The 11,110-nt window shown below is 44.1% G+C and overlaps 1 pseudogene; it reads right to left on the reverse strand.

Moving 5' to 3' along the window:
• Positions 1 to 7,596: 7,596 nt before the first annotated feature.
• Positions 7,597 to 10,561, reverse strand: LOC123189561 (uncharacterized; annotated as a pseudogene).
• Positions 10,562 to 11,110: the final 549 nt, after the last annotated feature.

Here is an 11,110-nt window from a genome sequence, read left to right on the forward strand (position 1 = left end):
ACCACATCATCCCTGTCCACCATGGAGCGCAGATAATACCTCGAGAGCCAAGGATGCGGTTTTATTCTCGGCGCGGAGTGCTATGTCTGAATCACTAGCTAGAGTGATTATACCGTTGGGCCTAGGCATCTTAAGCTTCATGTATCCATAATGGGGTACCACTTGGAAGCGCGTAAATGCATCTCGCCCTAAGAGGGCATGATATCCGCTGTTGAAAGGGGCCACTTGGAAGGTTATTTCTTTGGACCGATAATTCTCCGGCGTGCTGAATACCACGTTGGGTGTTATTTTTCCCGCACACCGCGCCTCCTGACTGGGGATAATTCCTTGGAAGGTCGTGCTGCTTTGCTCAATGCGGCTCCTGTCTATTTCCATTTTGTAGAGTGTATCTTCGTAGATGAGGTTTAGTCCGCTACCGCGGTCCATGAGGACCTTGGTGAGCCGAAAGCCGTCCACAATTGGACTGAGGACCAAGGCGGCTGGTGCTCGGACTGTCCTGTATTTTGGTTCGTCGCCGACATTAAAAGTTATAGCCATGTCGTTCCAAGGGTTTATTGGTGCTATTTGACAGACTTCGGCGAGTCCGCGTAGTGCTCTTTTGCGCCTATTGTTTGAGGCGAATGTCTCGAAGACCGTCAGTACTTTGGGGTCGTTGTCCTCTGGGAGGTGTTGTTCAGGGTTATTCTTGGTGAGGATATCCTCGCCGCTCTTGGCCACTTGCCGGAGTATCCAACATGCTCTAAGGTTATGTGTTGGTATGGTATCCGGTGTTGCGTGTATTTTGCATGGCCCATCGAGCCATCCTTCTAGAACGGTTCCTCGCCCCATACTGGACTTGTATTTCTTTGCTATTGAACCGGGTGTGTTGCAAGGGTGCGCCCTTTTCGCCTGAATGAGGAGTTGAGTGGGGACCAATGATTCCCAACGAGCTGCTTGAGTTTTCTAGGCGCTTTCCATTGCACTGTACTTCTGTACGATAGTTGCCAAGTCAGCGAAGTGTAGGATGCGACGGCGGTTGATGGCATTGAGGATTCCTTCATCCCTGCAATTGTTTCGGAACACTAAGATCGCTTCCTCGTCGCGGCAATCTTTAATCTTGTTTTTCATAAGAAGGAATCTGGCCCAGAAGTGGTGGACCGTTTCCTGAGACTACTATTTTATGCTCATGAGAGCGCTTGTATTAGGGTGGGTGGGTGGATTTAAATCTAAAACCTGCCCCAGTTTTGGATCCGGAGTCTGAAGATCATCCGAACTTAGCAGATCGGGCTCTGGGATGTCCACAAATTTCTTAGGCCCGTTGTCCGATTCTATGTTCTGAGGGCAGGATGCATCACCTCACGGGTAGGTGTCCGGATCTTCGAGACCGGAGATCCGGACATAGTCCGTCCTTAATATGGAGGAAGAGTTTTCGTCTCGCCCTTCGACTACCTCTATCTGGTGGGTGATCGGTGGAGATTTGATTTCTCTCTGATCGGGTTTAAGTCCAATCCGATCATAGTCTTTAGTGACCCCCAGGGCGGCGATGCGATCTAGGAGCTCGTTTAAGGACGAAAGCTCCGCCGGATCCATCTGCTTGGAGTGTTCGGAGTCGATGCGAAGGGGGTTTTCGATGACCTGAGAGGTCATCATTGGCTTAATGACCGAACAGGCGGTCATGGTAAAGCCGCCCAGCCGGAGGGTTTTTGGCCTGGAGCCAGTGTTCCTCCGGTGGTGATATTATCCTTGAGAACAAGGCAAGACATCGATCTTGTTGTCGACGGCACAGTGGAACTCTCAATGAAAGCACCAATGTCAGTGTCAAAACCAGCGGATCTCGGGTAGGGGGTCCCGAACTGTGCGTCTAAGGTTGATGGTAACCGGAGACAGGGGACATGATGTTTACCCAGGTTCGGGCCCTCTCTATGGAGGTAATACCCTACGTCCTGCTTGATTGATATTGATGAATACGAGTATTACAAGAGTTGATCTACCTCGAGATCATAATGGCTAAACCCTAGAGGTCTAGCATGTATGACTATGGTAATGAATATCTCCCCCTCCGGACTAAGTCCTCCGGCTTATATAGACACCGGGAGGATCTAGGGTTACACAAGGTCGGTTACAAAGGAAGGAATCTACATATTTGGTCGCCAAGCTTGCCTTCCACGCCAAGGAGAGTCCCATCCGGACACGGGTGCAGTGTTCGGTCTTCGTATCTTCACAGCCCATCAGTCCGTCCCATGGCTAACAGGCCGGACACCCGAGGACCCCTTAGTCTAGGACTCCCTCAAGGGGCAATGCTACTATCCTTTTTCCACACTTGTGATTCAAAGTAGCACCATGATCTTCATGATAAGGAGTCTCCCATTTTGTCACTTTCATATACTAGTGGGCTTGTATATTCCAATGACGGGCTTCCTCAAATTGCCCTAGATCTCCGTGAGCAAGCGAGTTGGATGCACACTCACTTAGTTTCTTTTTGAGCTTTCATACACTTATAGCTCTAGTGCATCTGTTCCATGGCAATCCTTACTCACTCACACTGGTATCTATTGATGGGCATCTCCATAGCCCGTTGATACACCTAGTAGATGTGAGACTATGTCCTTATTTTATCTTCTCCACAATCACCATATTCTATTCCACCTATAGTGTTATATCCATGGCTCACGCTCATGTATTGCGTGAAAGTTGAAAAAGGTTGAGAACAACAAAAGTATGAAATAATTGCTTGGCTTGTCATCGGGGTTGTGCGTGATTTAATACTTTGTGCGATGAAGATGGAGCATAGCCAGACTATATGATTTTGTAGGGATAACTTTCTTTGGCCATGCTATTTTGAGAAGACATGATTGCTTTATTAGTATGCTCGGAGTATTATTGTTTTTATGTCAATATTAAACTTTTGTTTTGAATCTTATGGATCTGAATATTCTTGCCACAATAAAGAAGATTACATGGATATATATGTTAGGTAGCATTCCACAGCAAAAAAATCTGTTTTTATCATTTACCTACTCGAGGACGAGCAGGAATTAAGCTTGGGGATGCTTGATACGTCTCCAACATATCTATAATTTTGATTGTTCCATGCTATTATATTATATGTTTTGGATGTTTTATATGCATTAATATGCTATTTTATATTATTTTTTGGACTAACTTATTAACCTAGAGCCCAGTGACAGTTTCTGTTTTTTCCTTGTTTTTGAGTTTTACAGAAAAGGAATATCAAACGGAGTCCAAATGAACTGAAAATTTATGGTGATTTTTATGGACCGGAAGAAGCCCACAGAGCATCGGAGTTGGGCCAGAAGAGTCCCGAGGCAACCACAAGGGTGGAGGGCATGCTCCCTGGCTTGTGGGTCCCTCGGGAACCCCCTGGCGTGAAACCGATGCCAAAAATTCCTATAAATATAGAAACCCCCGAAAAGAACCCTAGATCGGAAGTTCTGCCGTAGTAAGCCTCTGTAGCCATGAAAAACCAACCGGAAGCCCTTTCCGGCACCCTGCCGGAGCGAGAAATCATCACCGGAGGCCATCTTCATCATCTCGGCGGTCTCATGACGAGGAGGGAGTAGTTCACCCTCGGGGTTGAGGGTATGTACCAGTAGCTATGTGTTTGGTCCCTCTCTCTCTCTCCCGTGTTCTTGATTTGGCACGGTCTTGATGTACCGCGAGCTTTGTTACTATAGTTGGATCATATGGTGTTTCTTCCCCTCTATCTTCTTGTGATGAATTGAGTCTTGCTCTTTGAGGTTTCGTTATGTTGGGTTGAGTATTGGATTTGAGAACACTTGATGTATGTTTTGCGATGGGATATCTGTGGTGACAATGGGATGTTCTATTGATTCACTTGATGTATGTTTTGGCACTCAACTCGCAGATTCCTGAGGTGACATTGGGGTAACCTATGCATAGGGGTTGATGCATGTTTTTGTCCTACGTTCTTCGATAGAAACTTTGGAGTGATTCTTTGTTGCACGTTGAGGGATTTCCATATGATTTAGTTATGTTATCATTGTTGAGAGAATTTGCAATAGTGAAAGTATGAACCCTAGGCCTTGTTTTCAAGCATTGCAATATTGTTTTTGCTCACTTTGTTACTTGCTACCTTGCTGTTTTTATTTATTCAGATTATAAAAACCTATATCTACTATCCATATTACCCTTATATCACCATCTCTTTGCCGAACTACTGCACCTATACAATTTACCATTGTATTGGGTGTGTTGGGGACAAAAGCGACTCTTTGTTATTTGGTTGCAGGGTTGCTTGAGAAAGACCATCTTCATCCTACGCCTCCCACAGATTGATAAACCTTAGTTCATCCACTTGAGGGAAATTTGTTGTTGTCCTACAGAATTCTGTGCTTGGAAGCCCAACACGAGTCTACAAGAAGAAGGTTGCATAGTAGACATCAGAGAGCCAGCCAACATATTTTTCTGCCGCTACAAGTTTCTGTTCTCATGATATCCCATCTGAGGCCTTTTCCGACACTCTACCGGAGAGGGAATCGATCACGGAGGGGCTCTACATCAACCTTGCTACCCTTCCGATGATGTGCAATTAGTTTACCATAGACCTACGGGTCCATAGCTAGCAACCAGATGGCTTCTTCTCTCTCTTTGATCTTTAATACAATGTTTTCCTCGATGTTCTTGGACATTTATTCGATGTAATCCTTTTTTGCGGCATGTTTGTTGGAATCCGATGAATTGTGGGTTTATGATAAGATTATCCATGAATATTATTTGAGTCTTCTCTGTACTCTTTTATGCATGATTATCATAGATTTGTATTTCTCTCCGAACTATTGATTTGGTTAGGCCAACTAGATTGATTTAGCTTGCAATGGGAGAGGTGCATTGTGATGGGTTCAATCTTGCGGTGATCTATATCCCATTGACAGAAGGGGACAAGACATGTATTTGTATTGTTGCCATTAAGGATAAAACGATGGGGTTTATTCATATTGATTGAGTTTACTTTGTCTACATCATGTCATCTTGCTTAAGGCGTTACTCCGTTCTTTATGAACTTAATACTCTAGATGCATTGCTAGATAGCGGTCGATGTGTGCAGTAATAGTAGTAGATGCAGGCAGGAGTCGGTCTACTTGTCTCAGACATGATGCCAATATACATGTCATTGCCTTAGATATCATCATGATTATTCACTTTTCTATCAATTGCTCAATAGTAATTTGTTTACCCATCATATGCTATTTTTCAGAGAGAAGTCTCTAGTGAAAACTATGGCCCCCAGGTCTACTTTAATCATAAATAAAAATCCAAAAATACATTGCTACAATTTATTTACTTTTATTTTATTTTGTGTTTTTTGTTTATCTATCTATCACTACAAGATTTAATCCTTGCAATTAACCATCAAGGGATTGATAACCCCTTGTTTGTGTTGGGTGCAAGTATTTGTTATTTTGTGCGTAGGTACCGCTGAAGAGTTATTGCGTGGTTCTCCTACTGGATTGATAACCTTGGTTCTTAACTGAGGGAAATACTTATCTTTATTGTACTACATTATCCTCTCCTCTTCGGGGAAATCCCAACGCAACTCACAAGTAGCATTCACCTATGTCTGAGTATCCAGACACCTAGAAGTTAGAGACCATCGTCCCTGATGGTCCTCAGAAGGTTGTTCATCATGTTCATGTGCTTGATAGGAAGAAGAAGAAGGGCGACTTGATGGACGAAGAGTTGAGCGTCTTTAGCAGCATGATTGAGGCCGTCAAAGAGGTAGCAACCACCATTAGGGATAACAAGTTTATTGACGTCCATTCTTCCTTGTACAGTGGCATCATGGAACATGGTGGCTTCAGTTAGGAGGTTTTGATGGCGGCTCTTAGCCACCTACGCTGGACAATATGGCACATGGTCTTGGGTTGGTTGGCATGGGGACGACCATAGGGTGCTCTAGCTTAGGACCTGACTATCCAAACACTACTACTAGTGCTCTTTTTGGTTGTGGTGACAACAGGCATGATGGTGACATGTGATGATGGTGGTGATGACATTTTATTGTAGCCATTGCTTAAAAGCTGTTGTTGGCGTGTATATTTTGATGAGGCGGTATATACTAACCCCTCATGCTGATAGTGAACTTGCGGTGATAGGATTACACCCTCTTTTGGATGTGGTTGTAGGATTACACCGTAGTAGTTAGGACAAATGTTTATGGCTTTTGGGTATAAGATCATGCATGCTTATGTTGTTTTTGTTCCATGTGTTTTCTTCCTTTTCCATTGCTTCAGTTGTGCTCTTTTGTGATGCTAGGTGAGTGATGTGTGGTGTATATAGAGAGGGTTCTAGAAATTTACAGATCATGACAGACATGCCATGAACAAGTGACCGGTTACAAAGACAACTTCTTCCAAGTGTTTATGACTAGGTAGGAGGTAGAGGATGCTTACTCCAAGTTTGTGCTAAACCTGAAAAGCAATGTTGAAGCAGGCAAGACTACTAGTCAGTATGGGTTGTGTGGATGAAAAACTTCATCATCATCATCATCCAGTTTGTCGTGATTGTAGTGTTGTTCTATTGTTGTACTGTATGTAAGGTGCAATGAGCACTTGTTAGGATGGTAGATGGTAAGCTCATTACATATAAGGTTAGTAGATCTGGTCGAATGTATACAACCAGACAACATGCATCAACACAGCCATATGCATGCAACCCAATATAGGGAAGAGTTGGTGCTATCATGCATGCAGACCATATGCAGGATACCAAACCATGTGCACAACATGGTTTTCAGCATGCATTTACTCAGTCCGTTCAAGGTGAGCCATAGATGCAAAGAGGAAATAACGTTGTAGGCTACTAATTTTTTAGAGACAATTATGCGAAGCTTTATTAAACCGTCACAATGTTTACAAGGACGAAAAAGAAGTTCACTGGGGTGGCTTACCCAAACATGGCGATCGATCCCTAGTTGCAATGCATGCTTCGCTGGATTGTAAGCCTCGAAATTCAAGCTCCTAAACTCATGGACGAAATTACATAAAAATAAAGCTACTAAAGTATTATGTGATTTCATGTATAATAGCATCGTAACTGGATCCACTCTTCCATTTGATGGCCTCAATCACCACCTTGCAATCTGAAGCCACGTGGATGAAATATAGGTTTAGATCCTCTGCTAATGCCATTGATTCTCTAACTGCGAGTGCTTCCAATGTAGTAAGGTCAGAGATGCCCCTAAAAAGAATGGCTCTATCTCTGCATACCGCGGCAACCGCTCTCACACCCGAGGACCCCCCCCCCCCCCCCCCCCCCCCCCCCCCTTCCTTCCCAATGGCAGCATCAACATTCAACTTTGCCAAATCCCCCGACGGCTGTATCCAATGGTTAGCCTTGTCGTTCTGGCTTACACCGCCATTGCCATCAACTTCTTCAACACTTCATGATCATTCAAATATGACTTGATAAAGACATGTGTTGACAAAGGACTTTGGAAAATATTCTTATACACGGCCTTTTTCCTTGCTCCCCATATTGCCCATAAGGTGATCACCATGCACACAAAGAGTATCGGACCAAATGCGTGCATGCATGCGCGGCCTTCACACAAGGGCTCAGCGCGCATGTACTTGCTACTGTATAAAAATCATTTCGACCTCATCACAGAAGTAGCGTACGTACGTACAGTTACAGTACATGCATAAATAAATTTGCTGGAGTAGTAGAATAAATAAATTTGTACTTAGTATAGAGTAGAGCATAGAGTCTAGGACTTGTCGAGGAGGCTGTCGAGGTAGAGGTTGAGGATGTATCTGCCGGTGGAGAGAACGTCGAGGCGCTTCTCGCTCGGCTCGTACCGCCCCTTGCGCAGCTGGTACCGGTGCGTCACCGCCGACACCGTGTACGCCTGCCCTTCGATCGTCACGCTCTCTCCGCAGTGGATGTTCTGCGTGCGTGCGTAGTCCACCACAAAAGCAGCAACAAGAAAACACACTGTCAAAAAGAACAACAGCAGCAAGAAATACAGACTGACAGAGTGCGTTGCTGCATGCGTACAGTTCTGAATTGTGAGGAACAAGTTAGGAGAAGATTTAGTGTTCTATAACAATACAAAAATGGAAAAAAATGACAGTTTTAACTTTAGATCAACTCCCAACTATCACCAGCCATGAACAGTTCTAGTAACTCTTACTATAGCCAAAGGCTTTGTATCAGTCTATCCGATCTGGCATTTGCTGCAATGCTACTACTGCCTGGCTGGTATACATTGAAACTGCTGCCAAACATCTGAACCTGTTACTGCTTAGGTAGCGATTTCAATCCTAAATTTGCCAGTTCAGGATTTGTGTTCTTTGTTGCCCCGCACACCCAGTGAGACTGTAACCAAGCTTCTGAAGCAACCTCAATCAACTCTGCTACACGGTTTGTTGCAGGAAAAACAGTTTGGACGACTAACTACCTCTCAGATCAAGAGAGAAGCCCACTTTATACCCGATAAACGTGTCGTAGGGTTCCCATTACAACTCTAAATTTTTATGGGTTCATTCTACCTAACTAAACTCTGAAAACCGTGCATGCTTGCTGGCTTGCCACGAGCGTATTGAGGAGGTCATCACACCGGAATAAGCTGAGGCACTGGCGCTCCGCCGTGCGGTCGCTCTCACTCGTTAAGAAGGGTTTAAGAAGGCCATCTTCACTTCGGATTGTCTCATTCAGAGGTAAAAATATTGAACAATTTCAGTAAACCAAATTAAACATATGGCAACAGGAGTTTGATTTCAGTTGGCTCGATCAACCTATAAATGATTAATGTGGTAAAATTGCTGCCAAATCGATCATTTATGGGTTGATCAACGAATATGGTAAAATTGCTGCCCAAATTAAACATATGGGTCGAGAGAACCTTTTTTTAATGGAGGCAGCAGGAGCCAGGAGCTCTGCTTTTGCATCTATATGATTATATCTATATCTATATCTATATCTATCTATACCAATATAAAAAGATCCAGATGAGCAGATCCAATTAATCTCAGTCATCAAATCATGTCAATCCAACGAGCTAGCCTGCTTCAATGTCGAGCGCTCAACATGTTTAGCGTGCAGTTAATTTCATGCCAAATATAGGTGGTGTTTGGTTCTCTAGTCCTAGGACTTTTTCTAGTCCCAACTAAAAAGTCCATAGTCCATAAAAAGTCCCTCCATATTTGTTTCCAGAGACTAAAAAGTCTCTAGTCCCTTCCTAGAGGTTATTAAATGATCATGTTGCCCCTAGTATATAAAAAAATAACAATCAAACAACACCATGGGGTGGCGGGCCAATGGATGCATGGAGGGACATTGTTGGAAAAGTCTCAAAAAGACTCTCCTTTAGAGTCTTCTTCATTTAGTCCCAAATGCCTAGTTTAGTCCCTAAAAAGTCACTCCCGTTTGGTAAAAAAAAGTCTCTAAGAGGGACTTTTTCTAGTCCCTACACAAAAAAATCCCTGGAAACAAACACCCCCTATAGTATTAATCATCGTAATAACATGCAAATAATATCCTATTTAATATATCCGCGTGCACTTAATATACTTTTAAATTAACGTGCATTGCACATACACATTGACTAGTTATAGAAGGGGGACAATACAGTACAATAGGCAAAGCCTGATGTTCTACTTCGAAGTCCAACGTTTTGGTTCAAATTTTAAATAAGAGACAAAATTTGAAAAATTGCAGTAAATCAATAAGAATTAAAGATCTAGAAAACAGCTCAAGTTGACATACAGTTTTTTTTTTTTTTGCGAAAAAAGTTGACATACAGTTTGAGTGTACTACTACGCTTGAACAATAGGCAAAGCCTGATGTTCTAGTTCGAAGTTCAACGTTTTGTTTCAAGATTTGAATAGGAGACCAAATTTGAAAAATTGCATACAGTTTGAGAGTACTACTACGCTACATGGCATGGCAGAGACAGAGATTCAGAAACAGAGTAGGGAGATGGACGCACCGGAACTCACAGGAACACATCGATCGTGTGCGCTTACCGTGGGGAAGCAGCGGACGCCGAGGCATCGCGGCGGCGGCGTGATCTCGACGACCTTGAAGGGGTGCTTGTGCTCCTTCTCCCGCTCCAGCTCCCTGTCCCGGTCCTTCTTCCTGCACACCACCGACAAACGCGGCTGCACGCGGCACGCAGAAAGGAGCACGCAAGATGTCAGCTAGCTCATCACAGCAACGCTGCCGCTCTCGGCCGATTGCCCGACACGATCGTGCTACGTATGCTCCTATGCTGCTAACCTTGTGGTAGGCGATGGAGGTGGAGGCGACCATGGCCATGGCGGGCTGCTCTCTCCGCTCTTTTTGCTGCTGCCGCTGAGTGAGATCCGCAGAGTCCTCGCGAGTTGCGGGCGAGGGAGGCGGCGCGCTGAAGGGATTTGGTGGACGGGCAGATCGTCCACAGATTTCCTTGCTCTGCTCTCCGGTGATGGATGGTGGTTGATTGGTTTGAGGATTCTGCAGCAGCTTCAGCCGGGAGGTGTGGAAAGAAGGTGTGCCACGCGTGCCCATCGGTCCGATCAAGTCGCTGTCAGAACGTTGATTTTCCCCTCTCGTCTTTTCCCCCTTCTCTGAATTTCTTTCTAACATGTTTGTACTTTTGCGCAAGGCTTAGAAAATCCCATTTACCATCAATAGAAGATAGAACACACTTTGTACCATGTCCCACTGCAGAATTTTTCTTAAGTACTCCCTCCGTTCCAAAATAAATGACTCGACTTTAGTACGAAGTTAGTACAAAGTTGGGTCATCTATTTTGGAACGGAGGGAGTATAAACTAGCAAAAGGACTTATGAGTTGCAACGTACACTCGTGTAAAAAACGCTTTTATATTATGAGATGTAGGGAGTGTATTATAAGCAAACTACGGTTTACATTGGCTTCGCTGTCACGACCTCTAGCACATCGTCACGCTACCATCCTCGCTTCGCTCTGAATTCAAACGCATGGCCAGTGTGTATCAACCGGAGAGGAAACATCCATATGACAACTTTTGTTCCTTTTTACTGGGTCTGTCATTGCTAGATTATAGTCATACCTCATCCTTTATTTTGTTTATTTCCGAAGAGGGGGACATACATAAATTGGTGGGATCCCGTGTAAATTAGTGAGG

This window comes from Triticum aestivum, chromosome 2A (assembly GCF_018294505.1).
Source record: "Triticum aestivum cultivar Chinese Spring chromosome 2A, IWGSC CS RefSeq v2.1, whole genome shotgun sequence".
NCBI classification, from domain to species: Eukaryota; Viridiplantae; Streptophyta; class Magnoliopsida; order Poales; family Poaceae; genus Triticum; species Triticum aestivum.